This window comes from Gracilinanus agilis, chromosome 6 (assembly GCF_016433145.1).
Source record: "Gracilinanus agilis isolate LMUSP501 chromosome 6, AgileGrace, whole genome shotgun sequence".
Taxonomy (NCBI): Eukaryota; Metazoa; Chordata; class Mammalia; order Didelphimorphia; family Didelphidae; genus Gracilinanus; species Gracilinanus agilis.
Window position 1 is genome coordinate 188,666,728 of NC_058135.1, and position 23,030 is coordinate 188,689,757.

The 23,030-nt window shown below is 31.7% G+C and overlaps 1 pseudogene; it reads left to right on the forward strand.

The window, feature by feature from the left end:
- Window positions 1-20,659, forward strand: part of LOC123252434 — a 157,730-nt pseudogene extending 137,071 nt beyond the window's left edge.
- Window positions 20,660-23,030: the final 2,371 nt, after the last annotated feature.

Sequence of the window (23,030 nt, forward strand, 5' to 3'; positions counted from 1 at the left end):
ATAGATGGGTGGATCTAATGTACTTAAAATGACAATCCTGCCTAAAATAATCTACTCATTCAGCAACATCTCTATCAAATTACCAAAAAAAGCATGGTATTGAACCAGAAAAATAATAATAATGAAATTATTTTGAAAGCATGAAAATTCAAGAATATCATAGGAATTCGTGAAAAAAAAATATAAAGGATGTTTAGCTGTACTGGATTTTAAAATGTATTATAAATCAATAATTTTGTACACTATCTTTTTTAGACTAAGAATTAGAAAGATAAGATTAGTGGAACAGAACAATCATATGAAAATTATTAGCAAAAGATTATAGTAACTTTGTATTTAACAAAAGTATATATACACCTTATGAGGAAAATAAATCACTATAAAATGGAAATTTCTCTGATAATTGGATAGTAGTTCGGCAAAAATTACGTACAGAACAATATCTTATAAAATTCACTAAGATTAGGACAAAATGGATACATGACTTACACATAAAGGAGATATCATAAGCAATTATAAGAATAGGGAACAGATTCCCTATCCACTTTATGGATAAGAAAGTAATTTATTAGTAAACAAGACCAGCAGAGCATTATGAGATTTATAATAATAAGTATATTAAATTAAAATATTTAAAGAAATAAAAATAAATATTCTTAACATTAGACAGAAAGCAAAAAAAAATTAGGGAAAACCTTTGATAGACAGTTTCTCAGATAGAGAAATACCTAAATATATAGAGAAATATAGAGAAAAAATTCCCAAATTCGTGAGAATAAGAGTCACCCACAAAGTGATAAATGGGCAAAAGATAGGAATAGACAATTTTCAGATGGAGAAATCCAAGCCACATACAGGCACATGAAAAAATGTTCTATATCAGTATTGACCAGAGAATTGCAATCCAAAATAATTCTGAGGTATCATCTTATATCTATTATATTGGCTAAAATGGTTTTTTAAATGATAAATGTCAGAGGGGATATGGAAAAATGGGGACACATACACTGTTGATGGAACTATGAACTGATTGAACTATTTTAGAGAGTTATTTGGAGTTATGTCCATGGAGGTATCAGTTTGTATATCATTTATGAGTCTGTTTCCAAAGAGATCAGGGAAAAAGGAAAACAAACTATATCTTACAAATTTTTATAGCAGCTCTGTTTTGGCATTTTTTTTAGTATCTCTGTGGTGGAAATTGAGGGGATACACATCAATTGGGGAGATGACTACACAAATTATGGTATATGATTGTGATGAAATTCTACTATGCCTTAAGAAATAATAAACATATTAATTTTTTTAAAAGCCTGGACATAATTATGCAAAGTAGTGAAAATAGAAGCAAGTCGACACAAGAGAATATTACATACAGCTAGTCATTTATTATATGAAGAATAACTTATAAATTTTTATGTATAGGAAATGAACTGAAAAATGCAAATGTGAAATATATAATCTCTACATATCTATCCTTTTTATTTTTTTTTCTGAAAACTGCCTTCTATGGTATGGGGAAGACATGAGGTGGCTGAAATGACTGCAGATGAATTTTATAAATAAAATTTTGAAAAATTCGAATTGGACAAGTAGAAGTTAATAACTTCTTAAGACAAGAAGAAATAATAAAACTACATAAAAATGAAAAAAAGGAAGAAAATAGGAAATGTCTTATTATAAAAGCTACTGACCTGGGAAAAAAGATTGAAAAAAGAAAATGTAAGAATTCTTGTACTATCTGAAAGTTATGATAAAAAAGGAGTATAAACACTATCCTTCAAGAAATTATTAAAGAAAATTGCCCTGAGTTTTGGAACTAGTAGATAAAGTAGAACTTGAAAGAAATCATCAATCACCACCTGTAACTGATCCCAACAGGAAAACTCACAGGAACATTACAGCTTAGTTTTGTAACTCCCAGGTTAAGGAGAAAATATTACAAGTATCTAAAAAGAAAAAGTTTAAATATGAAGGAGATAAAATAAAGGCAATACAACATTTAGCAGTTTCTACATTAAAGCAACAAAATGCATGGAATTTTGAAGGTCAAAAGAGCTTGATTTATAACCAAAAACAATCTTTTCAGCAAAGCTCAATATCATCATTTAAGAAAAGAATGGTAATTTTAAGAAATAAAAGGCTTTCGAATATCCTTGAAGAAAAAAAAAACAGAACTCAGGGAAACATTTATACACCAGAATGAGAAGAAACATAAGAAGATGACATGAAAGAACAAATATAAAAAGTTCAATTAGGTCAAAATGTTTACTTCTTATTTCGGGAAAATGGTATTTTAAAAACTTTAGAATTATATCATTAATTGGGTAGTTTGAAAGACCATTTATAGATAGAAATTTCAAGATCAAATAGAATAGAAAAGAATGTTTAAAAACTAAATAAAATTGGATAGGGATGTATAGATTGGAATAATCGTCTCATATAAAGGAGACATAAATGAATGAAATATTACAAGGAAAGGAAGGAGGGGATGGAAAGATGGTAATGCAAGTACCTTATTCTGATTGGATCTGGGTAGAAGAGGAAATAATATATACATAAAGAAGAGTTAATTTTTTTCTTAATGTAGAAGATGATAAGTGGTCATGGGATAAAAATGTAAAAGGTGTTCTTAGAGGAGCAAATAGATTAAGGAAAAAGAGTAAAGGGAATAAGATAAGAGAGGAGTTTTAGAGGTTGTTTATGTTAACAAATAAAAGGGTGTATAAAAGAGTTGTAAGGGAGAGATAGGTAAGAAAATATTAATTAACATCTAGGAGGTGAAAGAGAGGAGAAAAGGGATAACATTTTAAGGGTAGTGGAGAAAAGTAAAAATAGAAATGAAAGAGGTGGGAATCTCAAAGTTAGTAGTTCAATGAAAATTAGATTTCTTAAGAAAGATAAGAAAAAAGAGACAAACAGGAAACACGAAAAATAGAAAGGTTGGAAATACAAAACTAATAATTATAACTTTGAATGTGAATAGGATGAATTCATCCATAAAGTAGAAAAATATACAAGAATAGATTAAATATAAAAATCCAACCCTATATTGTTTATAGGAAAGACACTTAAAAACGTCACATATATAGTAAAAATAGAGGGATGGAGTAGAATATATTATGCTTTACCTGATAAAACAACAGGAGTAGGAACAATGATCTCAGACTTGGTTAAAACTGAAATAGATCTAATTAAAAGAAATAAACAGGGATGCTTCATTAAGATAAAAGGTATCAAAGTAATGACTCATTAAACCTAGATGCACCAAATGCTATAGTATCTAAATTTTTAAAGAAAATATTAATGAAGATACAGGAAGAAATAGATTTAAAATTATGCTACTTGGGGAACTTAAAACTTCCACTTTCAGAGCTGAATACAACTAAGAAAGAAATAAGCAAGAAGATGAAGATACATAAAATCTTATTTAAGCTAGATTTAATGATATCTGGACACTGGGATAGAAAGGAATGTACCTTTTTCTCAGCAACACGCCATGCTGTTACAATACTTGATTACATATTCCAACTTAAAAATTGCTAATTAAATACATAAAAGCAGGAATATTAAACACATCCTTTTTCAAATCATGATGCAATGAAAATTATATTCAATAAGGAATTATGTAATGACAGAAAAAAAATTAATGAGACCAAAGAACTTAATCTTAAAGAATGTCAGAAAACAATACTTTTATTAAAGAAAATTATAATTAGACAACATGCCAAAAGCTATGAGATATATCAAAAGCAGTAATTAGAAAATTATTTATATATCTAACTGTTTATTTCAATAAAAAAGAGAGAAAAGATCAATGAATTGAATATAAAATTAAAAAATTGGAAAGGACAAATGAAAAATCCCCAGTTAAATGCTAAATTTGAAATCCTAAAAATGAGATTAACAAAGTTGAAAGGAAGAAAGCCATTGAATTAATAAATTAAACTAATAGTTTACTTTAAGCAAAAAAAAAAAAACCCAAGAAAATAGATAAACCATTGGACAATATGTTTATGAAAAGAGAGAAGAAAATCAAATAATTAGCATAAAATTGAAAAGGATGAATTTACCCACAATAAAGTTAACACCAAAACAATTATTAGGAGTAATTTTGCACAATTATATGCCAATAATATTTAACAATTTAAGTAAAATAAATGAATACATACAAAACTGTAAACTGCCTAGACTAATAAAAGAGAATATACAATTCTAAAACAAATCTATTTTAGAAAAAGAACAAGATATATAAGAACTTCCTGAGAAACAAGCATCAAATCACATAGCTTTATGAATAAATATAACAAAATATTTAAGGATTACCTTTATTCCAATATTAAATAAATTATTTTGAACAATTGGTAAACAAGGTGTCCTGCCAGATCCATAATGAAAAGTATCTGGGGCTGATGCCTAAACCAGAAAGAGCAGAAACAAAGAAAATCATAGGCAATTTTATTAATGTATATAGATGAAACATAATAAAATATATATGAATCAGGAGATTACAACAATGAATGACAAAGATTTTACATTATCAAACAAGATTCATAAAAATGATGTTGGCAGGGTTTAATATTTTTTAAAATTATTAGCATTAATTATTACATTAGTGAAAAACAAAAACATATTCTATATCAATAGATGCAAAAGACCTTCTGAAATAATATAACTCTCATTCCTATTAAAAACACCTGAAAGTATTGACCTGAATGATTTTTCTTTGAATTAATAAGTATATATTTTCCTATCAGTAAATATTATCTGTAATGAGTATAAGTTGAAAGTTTTCCTATAAGATGAAGAGTAAGACAACATTTTTATTATCATAAATATTATTTAATATTGTTCAAGAAATGCTAACAGCAATAAGAGAAGAAAATAAATTAAATAAGAATGAGTAAAGATGTAATAAAAACTATCTCTTTTTGTAGATGACATAATCATCTATATAGAAAATCATAGAGATTCAACTAAAAAAATAACTGAAACTATCAATACCTTAAGCAAAGTAGCAGTATTTAAAATGAACCCTTATCAATCATCAGCATTTATAAATATGTCCTGTAAGAGAGACTAAATGATAATTCCTATAGATTAATCATAGATAGAATAAAATACCTAGGATTATATCTTCCAAAGCAAATCCAGTAAGTACACGACCATAATTATAAATTTAAATGCAAAAAAGTCAAATTTATATAATTGAAGAAATATTCCTTGTTCATGAGTGGGCAGAGCCAAAGTAGATAAAATGACAACCATCCCTAAATTAATCTACTTATTCAATGACATACCAATATATAAATATTAGATAGATAGATAGATAGATAGATAGATAGATAGATAGATAGATAGATANTATTAGATAGATAGATAGATAGATAGATAGATAGATAGATAGATAGATAGATAGATATAAACAATTTCCCAATTGATAAATGTCAAAACATAAGAATAGATTTTTTGGATGAAGAAATCAAAGCTATATGTAAATATTTGAAAATTGCTCTAACTCATTATTGATTAGAGATATATAAATCACATTAACTCTGAGATATCATTTCATACCTATCAGATTAGCTAAAATGATAAAAGAGCAAAATGATATGTTGAAGGGATATAGAAAAATAGGGACACATTCATTTTTAGTGGAAATATGAACTGATTTAACCATTTTGGAGAGCAATCTGGAATTGTCCTCAAAAGAGTTATAATACTGTGAATACTTCTTGACTCAGTAATAGCAGTATAAGATTTATTTCCTAAGGTGATCAAGGAAAAATGAAAAGACAGTCTTCATTCTAATATATTTGTATCAGCTCTTTTTTTGTGGTAGCAAAGGACTGGAAACTGAAGGAATATCCATCAATTGGAGAATGGCTGAAAATTTGTGATATATGATAATATTGAAATACTATTGTGCCATAAGATCTGACAAACAAGATTGTCATAAAAATATTTGGAAAGACTTATATGAAGTGATACAAAGTGAGGTGAGACCAAGAAAAAGTGTACACAGTAAGAATAACAATGTATGATAACGAATTATAAATGCCTTTATTATCATTAGGATGGGAATCCAGGACAACTTCAAGAGATGCATGATGAAAAAGGGTATTCACTGCCAAAGAAAGAAATGAAGTACTAATCCAGATTGGAACATACCATTCTTTACTTTAATTCATCCATGAATTTTTCTCTCGCATAAGAAATGTATCTTATTTACAACATGACAAACAGGGAAATATGTATTATATGAGTATACATGTGTGTGTATACACACACACATATATATGTGTATATATATATATNTGATAATATTGAAATACTATTGTGCCATAAGATCTGACAAACAAGATTGTCATAAAAATATTTGGAAAGACTTATATGAAGTGATACAAAGTGAGGTGAGACCAAGAAAAAGTGTACACAGTAAGAATAACAATGTATGATAACGAATTATAAATGCCTTTATTATCATTAGGATGGGAATCCAGGACAACTTCAAGAGATGCATGATGAAAAAGGGTATTCACTGCCAAAGAAAGAAATGAAGTACTAATCCAGATTGGAACATACCATTCTTTACTTTAATTCATCCATGAATTTTTCTCTCGCATAAGCAATGTATCTTATTTACAACATGACAAACAGGGAAATATGTATTATATGAGTATACATGTGTGTGTATACACACACACATATATATGTATATATATATATATATTATATATATAACCTATACCATCTTAGGGAAGGGGAGATAAAGTTGAGGTTAGGAGGTAATGGAAGGAAAATAACAAAAGGGATTTGGGGGCATAGCTAAAATGAAATTTCATTTCCTTGGATAAGCAAATTTATTATAATTTCTTACAAATCATATATATATTATCCATTTTATATCATATTCCTATATATTAATTGTAAAAATAAATGATAGAAATAAATAGCTAAATATTTAAAAGATATTCTTTTTAAATAGTGTGATTAAACATAAAACATATGCATATATGTGTAGATAAATATATATATATATATAATTCAGATTAAGTTTATATATGCTATATATGTACACACAATCTCTCTAATTTTATACGTATATATGTGTGTGTGTCATTCAGTCCATCTTCTTTGTGTGTATTTCAGTTAGTGTATATGTATTTGCATTTGTGTATACATCAGATACAAGGGGATACTCTTGATATGTCAATAAATCATTGAAACGTATGAATTCAATCATAGGAGATTTCAACTAGCTATTAGAAATTAGCAAATTCCCTGTTCTTCTTACATGTTGTTTTGAAAATGAAATGAAAGCCTAAAATAGTCATATAGATTGAAATAGAAGTCATGGACTACATCTCTTTTAGGAAATGATTTCAGGAGACCAACATCTTGTTTTTGGAAGGATAAATTCAAAAGTACATGATTTGTATTATGTATCATGGCTAGATCTCTTTATTTCTTCTACAAACAACTTAAGCACCTAAGAAGCTGAAAAATTCATATAGAACTGTAAAACCCACATCTAGTCCTTCTTCTTGAACTTGTGACATCTTTATTGAGCATATTTAAAATTAAGAAAAAGCACATAATTAATTTTTCACAATTGCCATTTTTCTTACCTTTTTTCTTGATGTGTTCAGATACACTTACCAGTTGAGTGACCCTTGTCAAATCATTTAATCTGATTCAATTTAAATATCTGTAAAATCACAATACTAATAGAAGTTGTAGTATCTCATAGGGTTATCTTAAGAACTAAATGTGATGTTTTGTGTATGTTTTGTATAAAGGATTTGGAAAGTTTGAAGTACCATATAAATGAGAATTGTTATTATACTTTCAAGTTATTCGTCCCTATCTTCTGTAATCTTTACCTATTCCTCCTCTGGGTGCTAGGCTTATATTGTAAGCATGAATTATAGATGATGAAAAAGCAACATTTTGCTTGTTCCCATAGCTTGCTAGGTAACAATAAAGAGAGATTTTTAATAATGGGTCTACAAAGAAGAAAAAAAACAGTAGGTTTTATTAGTAATAGTGTTGTCTGGAAACTTTCCTTTTTTAACTCAATTAACTATAGCAAAAAGCTATTTCTCTGTCATTTGGGTTTTAAATATAACTAGAATTTACCATAGGCAAAGGCAGGATATCAAACAATTTTAATTCATCACAAATCCTAGAAGTAATCCAATAAATAAATGTATTCATCACCTCATTTTATATATCCCAGTGATTTGTCATAAGTTAATAAATTAAAAATAATTATGGTCCTAACAGCAAAACTTGAATCTCACTCCACTAATATAAGTTTTAAATATTTATTTATTAATGTTGTTTGTTTGGAGCTATGTATGGTATCCTATAACTTTGGTAGTAGTTATTTAAAATTAATATTAAATGATTTGTAATTACTGATTAGGGTAGATACAACATTCTCAGATATTTCTTAAATGTAGAACATCTTTAATATAAAGGTAGACATCTGAAAGTTTTAAGTACTATATATTTTAAGCATGAGACCACCAATTAACTTGGCTGGAGATTTGTGTTCATACTTGGTGAAATTACCAGTTTTATTTTAGGGGTAAGGATACTACCCAATTTGATGGGAAAGAATACTGGTAAGATTTCTTTCCATCCTCATACACATCAAAAGACTTTGCCCCACTGTTAGTTGTCTGCTATCCAATTCAATACTAAATTTACTTTTAGGTAAGTAGTGATTTGTCAGTTCTACATTACTCACATTTCAACTTGCTACAAAAATAAATAAATGAATGAATGAGTGAATGGATAGATAGATAGATAGATAGATAGATAGATAGATAGATAGATAGATNTGAGTGAATGGATAGATAGATAGATAGATAGATAGATAGATAGATAGATAGATAGATAGATAGATAGATCTATAAGTAAGCAAGCAGCCTGGCCAGTATAGAAAACATCTTTCTGAGAAAGCCATCGTTGTGAAAAGAAGGAATAATCAATGATGAAAAGCACACCTGAAAATATCTTGTTCTCATCTCAATAGTTTTGTCTTTAGCAGGTTTCCTTCTAAGTTCATAATCATTTCCAAACTTTTGTCTCTAAGCTCACAGCATAAACAAAAACTTAAATTCTCTGTCCTCACCACCTAAACATCAAAATTCCTAGACACTTCTGACTCTAAAGCACACATGCCTCATTCAGAGGATTAGAAACAATTGAACAATGTCTGGAATATCCTCATCCTTTCCATTTTTCCACTTTGAAAGATACCTGGACATTACCAAATGACCTCTTGCAGTGACCTTTCCCTCTATTAATCTGTTCTTTCTCAGTCCCTTGTCAATCTCATCTTGAAAGAAGAGGCTCAAAGTGAGATCATGTGCTGTTGGGAACTGGCTCTATTTTCACAACATATTTGCAGAGCACATGGTATTTCTACAGCAATTTATTTTAGTAGCCTTGAAAAGATCTTTAAAGAAACCAAGAACATGTGGAATAGTATCTGTGAAGGGAAAAAACACAGCAACAACAAATGATGCAAAAAGGGTCATTGAGAGATTTAATAATTTTTGCCAGTGATCCAATAAGCCAGAATGGGAAAAATACCTTTCTCTGTCAAATCCAAATTAAAACAAAAGAATTGCAGAATCAAATAGTAGAAATAGTACAATCCTGGGAATCAGACATTGCTGGGCTGCAGTCCTACCTCTGACACATGAATTTTGTGTCCAGGTATGTCATCTCAGAGTTCCAGGGAGCTCTCAAACATTAAATAGCATCAAAATCACAGGTCCAGACCAAAAAGCATAATAGGCTGGAAACAATGAAAATAAATCAGAACCAATGAAAAACCTTCCTTAGAGTTTCAGAAGATTTTGAATTTTTTCAAAAGTCACTCGAGCCTTATCCATTCTGTGATAAACTAATGAAAGAGCACTTTCATATATTAGTACATAAATCATAATATAATTTATATGTATACATGCATTTATGTATAATATATGAATATGTGTATCATTGGGGGACTTGGAGGATCAAAAACTATATGTAAACATACATGTATAGATATAACTAAAATTATGTCTATATATATATGTATATATATAACTATATTTATCATCATTATATACCTCTATCTATAAATATTTTATCATGAAAACATCCCTCAAATATTCCTGTGAGATAAGGATTTTATTATCAATATGACTGCATAGATGAGAAAACAAACTGTTTTATCTTTCTTACACAATAAGACCCTTAAAGGAATATTTCATATCTTGTACTGATATATAACAAGTCCTATAATAAGAATGATTCGAATACATACTTATTCACAGCCATTACTGAAAGTAGCAACTCTTGTGGAGGAGTCAATGAACAGAATCATCTCCTGACCAATTGATATCTATGAACAATGTCAATATGAAAATAGTAACATTCCCCAGGGCACTGCTCCTACTTCCAACCCAGTCTCTATAGCCAGGAGAACAACCCTTATAGAATGTAACCAGACCACTGCATCTGAAGGTACCAAAGCTGTATCTCCTGAAGACCTATAAAATAAAATGCTCTCCATTGAAGTTTTCTGAATTATCAATGTTCAACATCAGAAATGGATGCGGTTTTATCAGTTCAGATGACATTGAGGAAGATATATTAATCCCATGGATCTTCCCATCTGACTTGTACTTAAAATATTATGTATGTACTTTCCCCTCCATTAGAATATTAACTTCTTAGTATAAAGGGCTATTTTACTATTCATTTGTACCTTCAACACGGTCTGCCATATAATAGATGCTTATTTTTTTAATAAATACATTTTAAAAACATCATTAGTACTGACTGCGTCCTCTAAAATAAGTGATAAAAACTGGAGATATGAAATAGAGGAACCCTACACAAGAACTTCCAACACAATTTGAAATAGTTTCTTTAGGATAAGTCAGGTCTAAAACCTAAATGTTGTGACTCCTTGTCTCCCACTGAGCCATGCTTTTTTTTTTCTTCTTTTTTTAGAGGTTATATAAATGTCTTTATTTTATAGCAAAATAAGTAATGGATAGTGTCTCATTCCAACCAAACCACTCACTGCAAGCCCTTTCTCTGATTAGCTAGAAATCTATGAACACTGTTTCATCTTATGTACGACCACCTGACAAGTCAAGAGACGATCTGAGTTACACTGTTATTGTGTTACTTGGTCTAATTTTTAAAGTAAAACACTCTGAAAGAATTATCATGAGGATCAGTGATCTCTGAATGAGAATGACGCCAATGATTAACCTAAGAAGTTCCTAAAAATGTTTGAATAAATTATGTAGCATTAGAGATCATTTAGTGCAATCCTTTCATTTTAGAGAGAAGGAAACTGAGTTCTTTAGAGGTTAAATGTTTTGCCCAAGGATACACAGAATTAAAACTAAGGTCCTCAACTCTAAATTCAGTACTCTATCCTTATAGTATACTTTCTCAACAGATTATGGAATATTATTAGATAGAATACTATATTTGTAACTAGGAAGACTGGGGGGTTCAAATTCTGAACTTTATATTTCTTAGCCTCAGTTTCCTCATCTATAAAATGAGGATTAATAATAGCTGTAGCTTTTACTTCATCCTGATGTCCTTCCTGAGAAAAGAATGACTCTAATGTGCTTTGCAAAATTTATAGTCTTATTCAGGGCATCCTAAAAAGCAAAGTGTAGTTTTGAGTCTTAATAGCTTTAATAGCTTCCAATCGCACTAAGGTTTTTCAGATGCCCTGCATAAACATCCACTGTTCTAACATGAGAAGAGATTCAGAGACATTGAGTACTTTCCCTTACTAATTAGGATAATTCCCTTACTAATTAGGATAATACAGTGGCACCAGATCTATGGATCCTTATCATTTGCCTAGCTTTCTTTCAAACTGTACAATTTTTCTTCCCAACAGAATATAGACTCATGGCAGCATCGAGTCTTAAAACTGGAAGATACTGCAAAGTCTATCTAGAATACAATTGAAACAGGAGTACCTTTTAAAACATTTCTGACAACTGACCTTACATTGTCCAGTGAAAGGGAATTTAACTATCTCATGAGGCAATTCATTTAATTTTATTGTTCCTTTTTCAGTTGTGTCCAATTTTCTGATTCCATTAAGGGTTCACTTTTCTTTATTTTTTTAATATTTAATTTTGAATATTTCCTCATGGTTACATGATTCGCCCCTTTAGTGATGCACAATTCCATTGGGTTTTACATGTATCATTAAGACCTAATTCCATATCACTGATAGTTGGACTAGAGTGATCGTTTAGCATCTACATTCCTAACAATATTCCCATTACCATGTGTTTAAACAGTTGTTTTTCTTCTGTGTTTCTACTCCCAGAGTTCTTCCTGTGAATGTGGATAGTTTTCTTTCTGGTTCCTTGTTCTGGATCTTTGTTCTGGAGCATTCTTCTGGATCCTTGCATTGCTGCTAGTAGAGAAGTTCATTAAGTTCGATTGTACCACAGAATATCAGTCTCTGTATATAATCTTCTTCTGGATCTGCTTCTTTCACTGTGCACCAATTCCTTTTGAGTTCACATGGAATTCCTCCATTTCATTATTCCTTTGAACATAGTAGTATTCCATCACCAATAGATACAATGATTTGTTTAGCCATTCCCCAATTTAAGGGCATCCCCTCATTTTTAGGTGAGCACAGAATAGTATACTTGTCATATCTCTGGGAAAGGAAAGATTTTGAAACCAAGAAAGAGTTAGAAAAAATTACAAAATATAAAATAAATAATTTTGATTACATTAAATTTAAAAGGTTTTATACAAACAATAACAATGCTACCAAAATTAGAAGGGAAGCAACAAATTGGGAAAAAATGTTTATAACAAACAACTTTGGCAAAGATCTAATTACTCAAATATATATTGAGCTAAGTCAATTGTACAAAAAAATCAAGCCATTTCCCCAACTGATAAATAGGCAAAAGACATGAATAGACAATTTTCAGATAAAGTAATCAAAACTATCAATAAGCACATGAGAAAGTGTTCTAAATCTCTAATAATTAGAAAAATGCAAATCAAAACAACTCTGATGTACCACCTCACACCTAGAAGATTGGCTAAAATAACAGTAGGGGAGAGTAATGAATGTTGGAGGGGATGTGACAAAATTGGGAAATTAATGCATTGCTGGTGGAGTTGTGAACTGATCCAACCATTCTGGATGACAATTTGGAATTATGCCCAAAGAAAGCTAAAAGAGTGCCTTCCCTTTGATCTGGGCATGCCATTGCAGAGTTTGTCACCCGAAAGGGATTATAGGGGAAAAGACTTTTACAATAATATTTATAGTTGTGCTCTTGGTGATGGCAAAAAAAATTCTTTATTTTTTAAAATGGATTCATTTATTTAAAGTATTTTTCCATGGTTACATGATTCATGATTTTTCCCACTCTTCCTCCTTCCCTCCTCCCAGAGATGACAAGCAGTTCCACTGAGTTATATATATATATATACATATATATATATAATTGTTCAAAACCTATTTTCATGTTATTCATATTTGCAATACTGATCTTTTAATGCCCAAACCCCAATCATATCCTCATCAAACCATGTGATCAATCATATGTTTTTCTTCTGCATTTCTACTCCCACAAATTCTTTCTCTGGATGTGGATAACATTCTTTCTCATAATCTCCTCAGTGTTGTCCTAGACCATTGCATTACTACTAGAAGAAAAGTCTGTTACATTTGATTGTGCCATGATGTTTCAGTTTCTGTATACAATGGTCTCCTGGTTCTGCTCATTTCTCTCTGCATCAACTCTAGGAAATCTTTCTAATTCACATAGAAGTTCTCCAGTTCATCATTCCTTCCAGCACAATAGTATCCCATCCAATCAGATACCACAATTTGTTCAGCCATTCCCGATTCGATGGATACCTCCTCATTTTTCAATTTTTTTTGTCACCACAAAGAGTGTGACTATAAATATTTTTATAAAAATATTTTTCCTTATTACCTCTTTGATAATGTAGCAGTGGTATGGCTGGATCAAAGGGCAGGGATTATTTTAAAGCCCTTTGGGCATAATTCCAAATTACTATTAGGGACCAAGACTTTAAGATAAGATAGTCACTCTTCTAAGAATAGATATCATTCACTCTTCTAAGATAAGATATTGATCATAGGCCGAGCCATGCTTGGAGACAGTAAGATGCCACCAGAGATTTTCTATGCTCCCTTTCCGCGTTCCTTTCCCCCTTAGTATCTGCCGACCCCCTTCTGCCCTCAGCCTATATATTCTTGTCATAGATCTGCAATAAACGAGCCTTGCATCCATCAAAACGACTCTGTCTTGCACGCGAGGTCTCCCCTCTTCTTCCCCTATGGGTTCTTAGGTTGCCGTTTCCCCGGACCCCTCGGTTGTGTCCGGCTGGACCCGGACAGTATTACCCTCCAGAATGGTTGGATTAATTCACAAGTCTTTCTGAGTAAATTCCTTCTATCTTTCTATTTCTAAGACTAATTTTTGGGAATCACACAGATCCTCTTTCCATGTAGATATACAAACATTTTGACCATGATGAGCCTCTTAATTTTTTTCTCATTTATTTTTTGTGCTTCTTTTGTGTCTTCTGTTTGGACTTCAACTTGTCTTAGATCTATTTTCTAGGTCAGTTTTTTTTTAAGTTTTTTTTTCATGTTTTCCTGTTTTTTCATCCTTTTGATTCTACTTTCTTGTTTCTTGGTTTCTTGGTTTCTCATGACATCATTAGTTTCCATATGGTCAATTCTGATTTTTAAGATATGCTTTTCCTCTGTCAGTTTTTGGCTCTCCTTTTTCAATTGGCTTATCTATTCTTGCATCACTTTCATTTCTCTTCCCCACTTTTCCTCTGCTTCTCTTAATTGGTTTTTGAAGTCTTTTTTGAGTTTCTTCCAGAATAAGTGCCCAATCCATATTTTTCTTTTGGACACTGAGTGTGTTTAACTTGCTTTCACAGTCCTCTTCTGTGTCTATACCTTGCTCTTTGTCTCCATAAAAATTCCTGTTTGCTCTTTGTTCCTATCTAATTAAAGGTGGGCTCTGTTTTTTGGGAAGTTAGGGTACTCTCTTAATCTTTGGCCTTTCCTTGATGTTGTTTTCAGCTTATTTTTATCAATTTTAATTCTTTGATACTGATGTGATTTTCTGAGGGCTGAGAGCTCTGGGATCCCTCTCCCCATGCTGATTCAATTGACCCTTAAGATGCTGGTGGCTTAAGGACTTTTCTGAGGCTTGGGCATGAGCCTTTGATCTCACTCTGAACTTGATCAGATAAGGGGGTGATTAAATTCTATCCCCAGGCATAGACTCAATTTTTTTGGTCTCACTGTGTATTTGATCCAATCAGACACACCCTTGATTGCATTGTCCTGGAGCTCCACCCTTAGGTTTGGGCAAAAATCTCAGGGAGGTGGACTGTGATCTGTGTCCTCACCACTATGTATGAACTATGTCCCCTTTCAAAGCCTAAAGTGGGATTCCTGTCTTTGCTCTGGGCCCACAAGAATGAATCACTTTAGCCCAGACTTCTCTGGGCTTGGACTCCAGACTTCTACACAGGTTTGAAATTTCAAGGGGTATGGATTGGTTTGTATCACCATTTGTCCAGGCAGGATCTCAGGGTCTAAATGTTCTTTTGGGATTTGATTCCAAGCCTGTGAAAATAGATGAGGGGTTGGAGGGGTAGCTCTTGGCTTCCTCTTCCCTCCTTGTTATAGCCTCTTGCTGGCTCTTCTCCTCTCACTCCAGTGACCCAGAGATTCTCTTCCTATCTATTGTGTATTTCTTTTTTTTTATTATTGTTTTACTCTGTCTCCTTGTTGGTTCTTTACTCCTTTATTCATTTTGTGGCAATATCTTAATCTTAACAGAGAGGATTCTTTTGGCGACATGGAGCTTCTCTGGTTACTTTTCATCTTGGCTCCTCACCCTGGAAGTTGGGCAAAGCCATGCTTTTAAATGCAATAATTCCAGTGAGCAAAAGCCCATCAAATGTCCTTTCTGATATGGAATCAAGAAAAGAGTATAGGAGAAAGCATACTGCATTTGAAATTTCAATATCTGGGTTTAATATGCATATCTCTCATTTATGAGCTCCATGACCCTAGAAAAATGTTTTTTCCCCTAACCATCACTGTTCTCTTCTGCAAAATGGGGGCAATATTGTTTATACACCCTATGTCAAAGGAATTTATTGTCAAGGAGGAGAAGAATCCTTTAAAAAGCTTAAGAACCTTAACAAATGTGAGCTAATATAGTTTTTGTTGCTCCCCACATTTCCAAATAATATTTTGGTACATCACAGCTAAATATTAAAGAGAACTTTTCCCTCCTTTATTTATATAAATGGAAACAACAAATAAGTTATACCACAATTTCTACAAAATTTTTCTCGAGACCCAAGGTCTATACTTAAACCATTGACTCTTCTGTATTAATTACATCTTTTTCCTATCTATTCTGCAAGGCAGAGTATTAAAAGTCCAAAAGATATCCCAGTGTGGCATATTTGAGGTGTGTCCAGGGAGTCCAAGGAGTCCAGAGAGTCCAGTGGAGTAAGAATATGGATTTAGATATTTGTTCTTGGCCAGGAATTTGAAGAGCTTTCAGGAAGACTGCTTCATTCTATAAGTTATCTACATTTTTTATTGTGTAGATGATAGAGAGGAAGTTCAAGATCTCATTGTGTCCCTCCCTCAAATAGATTTAAACAATTGAAAATTAGGTAGGGAGTAGAGGAGTGATGGAATGTCTTCACCTTTCAGAAATTTTCAGGATCACTGAAACTGAGCCCAGCCCACACTCTGCTTCTCATTGTTGACAGATTTTGTCTTATTTCAAAATCATCATCAAACCAAGTATCACATATAGAAACTTACTTTTGCTTTTTTTGTGCACTATGCCACACTATCTGTCCCATGCCACTATTATTCTCTACCTGGGAACTAGTTTCATGAACTAAAGTGACATTATAAGATTTACCTTATTACCTCCTGATTTCGGAAAAAATAACAAAGCCTCACTCTATTGTTTTGCCCTAGCAGTTCTCTTTCTATGCCCTTTAAGAGGGAAGGGGTCCCTTTGAAAATAATATTTTTTATATTCAGCATTACTAAATTGTTTGAAAAGTTTGGAAGCATTAAGAAACCATAATAATTTGTAACAAATAAAAAAATGAAAGAAAAATGTGCTGAAAAGAGTAAACCCACATGGAATATGGGTTTCATTTTTGTATTTCATTCTGTCAGCAAAATAGAAACACCAGAGAATCAAACAAGGGAAAATGAAAGCAAATGAAAGCAAAAGGCTGCCATGAAATAAACTGGTAACACTCAATAAAGCAAATTGAAATAAGGCAAATGAAAACTAAAATAAATATGCTTAACCCACCATCAACATAAGTGACAAAAGCAAACAAATAAATAATCAAGCAAAACCAAATGGTAAATGATGAAGGGAAAGAAGAAACAACACAAAACACCTTTTAAGGATTTAAACCAATAAAAATGTTTAGCTAAACTACTGAGGATAGGGAAGAAAAGAAGAGGACATAAGGATAGGGAAAGGATATCAAGTAGGCATGGTCATTTACAGTGACTATAGAATCTAACTAGGAAAATCTTCAACATGATGAATAGAGAAATTACTAGGGAAGGGTGCTTGGAGCTTTGCCTTAAGGTGACAAAACAGAGGGTAGTGAAATGACTTGTATTCAAATTTTGGAAAATCCTGAGCTTAAATCAAAATAATTCTGTTTAATTTATAACTTTTAAGAATAATCTGGAATCTGAGAGTTAATAGGGAACATGACATTTTCTGGATTTTTTTAGTCAAAAACTGGTGCTTGTTTAATCTAAATGAATAACATAAACTAACTTATTCCTGCGGCCATAAAAGTGTGTGCTTGTCATATTTAAAGGTAAGGATTTATTAATAAGAATTTATAAATTTATGAATGCATTTATAAATAAGAATTCATTTATCTCAGTTTAATGTGCATAAGACAACTTCTAAGAAGAAATAATTTTCTTAATGTCCTTTCCAAATAATAGATTCATTTTTGCTTATATTTTTGTTTAATAGCCTTCAAAAAACAAGTTACCAAGAGTGATCAGCCTATTCTCTAAAAATTGAGAGGGTCTAGCTAGGGGTTGTCAATTTTAAAGTGCTTGTATGGGTTAGACTCTTTGAAAGTCAAATAATTCCTATCTTAATATATCGGCACTTAGGGCAGAGTGACCTCAGCGTACTCCATCATTCTTTAGTACTGGTTCTATAAACCTATAGGATATCTTGGGGAGGAAGATGAAAGCCTTAGTTCAATAACAGTACCTGTTATGCCACTTAACTTATTCAAAAACAAGAACAATCTACCACATCCAGACATCAGTTGTCAATTTTAAACCAAATATGGGGCAATGGAAAAAGAAAGTTATTTCAGACTCAATACCCATTTCATGTTAACTTGTTACCCATTGACTCATGCAGGTAGCTCTTCCTTCTATATATGGCCTCACTCTACCCCTTCCCCCAACAGCCTTTAAATCAGAAACCTCATTTAGTCAGAGGATATCTATCTACAAGGTAAAACTCAAAATCTAAAGTTATGCCCTCACTCAACTAACTTGTCTTAAATTATGAATTCAAAGTTTCTTAGAGTTTACACCACACATGTGTTCTGTGCTATTTGATAAAGAACTAAAAATTATTGGCCACAAACTCGTGTCTTAAGACACTTAAATTATAAAGTTTATATTTACTATGCCCATGGTTTTTTCATTAAAGTATTTTATTTTTCATTGTGTGCAAATTCCTCTTTTAATATCGTATTTTCCCAATTATATTTAATAATAATTTTCAACATACCTTTTCCAAAATTATGAAATACAAATTAACTCTCTCTTTCCCCTCCTTCTTCATTCTCTGAGATCAGGGGTCAGCAACCTTTTTGGCCATGAGAGCCATAAATACCACAGTTTTTAAAATGTAATTTCATGAGAACCGTACAGTGCTCACAGTGCGCGCTCCTGTAACAGTGAGCACTCCTGTAACAGCGCCTGAAAAAAAATTGACTTTATGTCTCTGGTAGAAAGAGCCATACATTGCTGACCCCTGTCTGAGATGGTAAACAATTTGATCTGTGTCATACATATATGTTCATACAAAATATATAGGCATGTTGGTAATCATTGTGAGAGAATACTCTTATAAGCCAAAACCCCAAAATAAAATCACAAATTAATTGAAGTGAAAAATAGCATGTTTGATCTTCAATCTGACTCCAACAGTTCTTTCTCTGGTGATGGATAGCATTCCTTTTCATAAATTCTTCAGTATTTTCCTGGATTATTGTATTGCTAAGAGTAGCTAAGTCTTTCACGGTCAATTATCATAAAATATTGTTGTTACTATGTACATACAATGTTCTTCTGGTTCTTCTTCATTGTGTATCATTTCATGTAAGACTTTCTAGTTTTGTTTTGTTTTTCCCCTGAAAATATCCTGCTTATTATTTCTTTTTCCACAATATTATTCCATCAAAACCATGAACCTCATTTTTTTGGCCATTCCCTAATTTATTGAAATCCCATCAATTTCAAATTCTTTATTATCACAATAAATATGCCAGGAATATTTTTGAACAAAAAGGACTTTTTATTTTTTTAATCTCTTTGGAATATAGACTCAGTAGTGATAATAATGGATCTAAGGGTATGCACAGTGTTATAGCCTTTGGGCATAATTCCAAATTGCCCTCAAGAATGGTTAGATTATGGAGTTTTTCATCTAAGTGGTGAATCTCCCAGGGGCCCCTGACCAGAGCCGCTCAGAGTCTGGGGACTCTGCAAGATTTTGTGGCACATAGCTCTGGGACCTTCAAATTGTCCCTAAGGTTCAAGTTCAGTATCCAGAAAGTCACATCAACAATGAAGTAGTTGAACCCAACCCTGAATAAATCACCAAATACAGTGGTCTGAAGGGTTGGAGAGAGATAAAATTGATTCTTGCTCATTTAAAAATAATTAAAAATAAAGAGAGCTTGTAGACATAACATCAAACCTCAAGAACATAAAGTTTGCTTGACATGAGGAGACATCATCTGAATATTAAAGTAGAATACTGGAGAAGTAAGAGCTTCAGAAATGGAACTTTATTCACATGATTCAGATTCTGTTTCATGTAAAAGATATTCCAGCTACTCTCAAATTTTTCCACCATGTCTTGGATACCAAGAGTAAGATTCTTTATTATTCTTATGTCAGGAATCAATGGTTGGGACAAACCGTGAAAGAAGTATGGATCCCACTTACCCCAAAATGATCTCTGCCTCTATATGTCATTCTCTGACATCACACAAATCCTATAAACTTAGGGAATTAAATATGAATGCTTTGAACTTATCTACTGTGGACATATCAGACTGCTTTATTGAAGGCAACGAAAATGGGGAGTTACTTCTGGACTTACCAGAAACCTGCAACTTTAGAAAAATTCTGCAACCTCATCTCAAAGCTGAGATTATTCAAGACCTTCAAAGGCTGGGATTTGGTGTAAAAGAAAGGGGAAAGATCCTTTTTCAGAATCATTTGTTTCATAGTGGTTGAAGCATAACTGTACCACAAAGTTTTTTATCTATCATCCAAATAAGCATTTATTAAGCAACTACTCTGTGCCAAATATAGTTCCTGTTGGAGAGGTGGGGGAGATTCAAAAGTCAAAAACAGAATGACATTATACTGAAGGAGTTTATGTTCTATAGGGGAAGAGAACATGTGCACATATGAATATATGTAAAATAAGTCAATGCATCTGTAATAATAAGGTATAGAATTACCAATAATTTGTTCTTGTGTTATAGTAGAACATATAGAATTTACCCTTAAACTTTTAATCTCATAGATTAAAAAAGACAGCACAGACACATGTAAATGATGGATATGAACTAATGATGACCTTAAATGAATTTACCTTGAATAATATTATCATTTTATATGATATATTAAAGATATTATGAAAAAAGGCATCATCAGAGAAATTTTGTCATAATTACCTCCTCCAATTGTTGTTTCTCTTATAACTTTGATTACATTGCTCTTGTTTGTATAAAAACTTTTAAATTTAACATATTAAAATTATTCTTTTTATTTTTCATAATGTTCTGTTTCTTGTTTGGTCATAATTTTTTCTATTATCCACCAATCTGACAGGTAATTCTTCCTTAATTTGCTAATAATATCACTGTTTATGTCTGACTCACATAACATTTTGAATGTATCTTGGTATAAGGAATGAGGTACTGATCAATACCTAGTATCTTCCATAATGTTTTCCACTTTTTCTAGCAATTTTTGTCAAATGGTAAATTCTTGTTCCAAAAGCTCAGATCTTTGGGCTTATAAAATACTGGTTTGCTAAGGTCATTTACTACTATATACACTCTATCTAATCTATTCCATTGATCCTCTGGTTTTTTATTTCTTTGTCAGTACCATATTGTTTTAATGATTACTGCTTTAGGGTATAGTATATCTGGTATGACTAGTCCAAAGCTTCCTTCACATTTTTTTCATTGATTCTCTTGATATATTTGACCTTTTACTCTTCCAGACGAATTTTGGCATTTTTTTCTATATGCACAAAAAAGGTAGTTTAACTGATAGGGTACTGATTAAGTGAATTAATTTAGATAGAATTGTCACTTTGGTTATATTAGCTTAACCTATCCATGAGCAATCAACATTTAAAAATATTTGGATTTCATTTTATTTATGTGAAGCATTTTGTAATTGTGTTTATATAATTCCAGTGTTTTGTCTTGGCAAGTAAACTTCTAAATATTTTATATTGCTCATAATTATTGTAAATAGAATTTCTTTTTCTATTTCTTGCTGTTCAATTTTGTTGGTAATATGTAAAAATCTGATGGGTTTATTGAGGGTTATTTTCTATCCTGCAACCTTGTTAAAGTTATTAATTATTTCAATTGTTTTAGTTGATTTTCTAGGATTCTCTAAATATGCTATCATATTATCTGCAAAAAGTGATAGTTTAGTTTCTTTGTTGTCCACTTTAATTCCCTCAATTTCTTTTTTATCTCATTGCTAAAGCTAGCATATTTAATAGAACATTAAATAATAGTGGTGATAATGGGAATTCTTGTTTCACCTTTGATCTCATTGGGAAGACTTCTATTTTATCTGCATTATAGATAATACTTAGTGGTGGTTCTAGATAGATACTACTTATCATTTTGATGAAAGGCCCATTTGTTTCTATTTTTTAAACCCTTACCTTCTGTCTTGTAATCAATACTCTGTATTGGTTCCAAGGCAGAAGAGTGGTAAGGGCTAGGAATTGGAGTTCAAGAAACTTGCCAAGGGTCACACAGCTATGAAGTGTCTGAGGCCAGATTTGAACCTAGGACCTCCCATCTCTAGGCCTGGCTCTCAATCCACTGAGCCACCCAGCTGGCCCTTGTTCCTATTTTTTCTAATATTTTTAGTATTAAAGGGTATTCTGTCAAAAGATTTTTATGCATTTATTTAATCATGTGATTTTTGTTTTATTTTAATATCAATTATGCTCATGGTTTTCCTAATACTGGACCAACTTTTCATTCATTTTATAAGTTCACCCAGTCCAGTGATGACAAATCTTTTAGAGACCTAGTGTCCAAACTGGAATCCTCACACCTCATGTGAGTAAACCCCTTACTCCAGACAGAGAAGGAAGGAAGTGTTCCCATTGAGCTACTGGGCAGAGGGGTGGGTGACATAAAAAGTGTCCTCAGGTTTGGTAAAGAGGAGAGGGGATCAGCCCCCTCTGGCACACATGTCATAGGTTGTCCAAAACAGACCAATTCAGAATGAACAATACTTGTAATATATTGCTATAATCTCCTTGCTAGTATTTTATTTAAAAGTTATTTGCATTAAAATTCATTAAGAGAATTGGTCTATAAACTTTCTGTTTTTA